General features: G+C 45.5%; 1 pseudogene; it reads right to left on the bottom strand.

Annotated features, from left to right (window-relative positions):
- Nucleotides 1–236: 236 nt before the first annotated feature.
- Nucleotides 237–354, bottom strand: LOC126459151 (5S ribosomal RNA; annotated as a pseudogene).
- Nucleotides 355–2310: the final 1956 nt, after the last annotated feature.

The following is a 2310-nucleotide window of genomic DNA, read 5'->3' as shown; positions in this document are numbered from 1 at the left end:
CTGTTGGTTTCCATTATGTATAGGTACTTAAGCAGCACTCTGTCTTCAGGCCACAAGTGGCCCATCGGGACCGTCCGACCGCCGTGTCATCCTCAGCTGAGGATGTGGATAGGAGGGGCGTGTGGTCGGAACACCTCTCTCCCGGTCGTTACGATGGTTTTCTTTGACCGGAGCCGCTACTACTCGGTCGAGTAGCTCCTCAATTGGCATCACGAGGCTGAGTGCTCACCGAAAAATGGCAACAGCGCATGGCGGCCACGATGGTCACCCATCCAAGTGCCGGCCACGCCCGACAGCGCTTAACTTCGGTGATCTGACGTGAACCAGTGTATCCACTGCGGCAAGGCCGTTACCTCACTTATACTTACTTGGATGAAATGTAATCTCACGGATCACAAACAGAAAATGTAATTGTGACGGAGACCCATAGTAAATTTGGCACCTAACGACGGAACCACAAGCTAAAGACACAAGACAGCCCTGCAGACGCAGCCACGAATGAGAGATGACGATGAAGACAAGCTCTCAAGAGGCTCCATACACCGCCACTGCAGGAGGTCTACTTACGTCAGAGCACAGCGCCGCTCTCCACACTCTGTAATAGCAGACTATGATAGCAGCATGATAGCTCAGATCCGGCAGCGAGCCAGTATCACTAGTCAGAACTATGTACCACAGTTGTTGATAAAGGTACAGTGAGATTTGACTGCCACTGAGTACTGTTCAAAGTAATAAACATCATTGTGTTCAAATATGGTTCGGAGCACTATGGGATTTAACTTCTGAGGTCATCAGTCCCCTAGAACTGAGAATACTTAAACCTAACTAACCTAAGGACATCACACATATCCATGCCCGAGGCTGGATTCGAACCAGCGACTGTAGCGGTCGCGCGGTTCCAGACTATAGCGCCTAGAACCGCTCGGCCACACCGGGCGGCATCATTGTGTTCTGCGATAGCACTAAATGAAATAATTTATGTGGACATGGCTTACTTAAGTATTTTGTATTGAAGTGTTTCACTAAAGTGAACTAATATTCTGTTTTCGTGTTGTAGTAATCGCTCGACCTCCTTCAGAAGTAAAACTAGTGACCTTGCATCTAGGCTTGCTGCAACGTATATAAAAGTAGCTACATAATATGATGTATCATTTATGGCAATTAAAAGAGCATTTAAACAATATGGGTACGCACCACTTGACACCACGAAGGCTTGAACACAATGGACGATGAAAGACATTAATCTACAGATACCTACAGCAAGAGTCAATGTTACTGCACTAGATCTTTGAATGATATTGCTATCCCTCCCCCACTGACACGTTTGGTGTCGTTAAGCGACATGCTCAGTAATAGATTGACGGTGCTAACAAGTAGCCTTGTTTCTTATCGTCAATACCGAACGTCGACATTTTGTCTTTAGCATCAAAATTACGACGTTTGAAAGACATTGGTATCGATATTGAAATACAGATGTTTAAACTCCTAACATCCACATCTTGAAAATATCGTAGATCATCGAACAATCCTAAGCACAACCACACTTGCACCAGCTTCACATGCAGCGTCTGTGACCACATCAGCCACATCTGCATCTGCTTCAACCCAGCACAGACACCACAAACATCTCTGGAATATGGAAACCATTTCCAGGAGCTCTGCACAGTAGAACCCATGGATTTAACTCCCACCCCATAGATAGCCTCCTCTAGCACATTCCTTCATCCTATAAAATCCAGACGTTAAGTACCTAAATCCTAAAACCCTAGCCCACAAAATAAAAAACTACTCTCCAAATCTCAGTACATAGCAACTCATACCCTGCAAAAAGATCCCATATTCATCACGGTCTTTAATCCTGCATTCCACTCCCACGTGCCTCAAAGACTTTCTACCCTAACTTTTGGTCGATATACCCTAGTGCTTCCACTTTGCTCACTACGGTCCAGCAACCTCAACTCCTCCACCATCTGCCAACTCTCATTGCTGTGATCCTGAGATCGCAGGGGGCAAGTTGGTCGAGAGCTAAATTCCAGTTCCTAAATCCGAAAAGTCCTCCTCATGCTTTATTAACTCAAATGGGAATCCTAGGAGGGGGGAGGGGGGAGTAGATGCCGTTTTTGCAAAAATCATACCCCACCTATTCCTCTAAGTGTAAAACTAAACCCCTCCAACCATACTTGAATTCACCACCCCAATCTATTTCATCGACACACCTCTCATTACAGACAATTCAGTATGTCTTGCTTACAATGCTGAATACATCATCTACTTTATTACCACTGCCCATCACAATATCCATCTGTTTGA

This window comes from Schistocerca serialis, chromosome 2 (assembly GCF_023864345.2).
Source record: "Schistocerca serialis cubense isolate TAMUIC-IGC-003099 chromosome 2, iqSchSeri2.2, whole genome shotgun sequence".
Taxonomy (NCBI): Eukaryota; Metazoa; Arthropoda; class Insecta; order Orthoptera; family Acrididae; genus Schistocerca; species Schistocerca serialis.
This window is presented reverse-complemented; position numbering and strand designations above follow the sequence as displayed.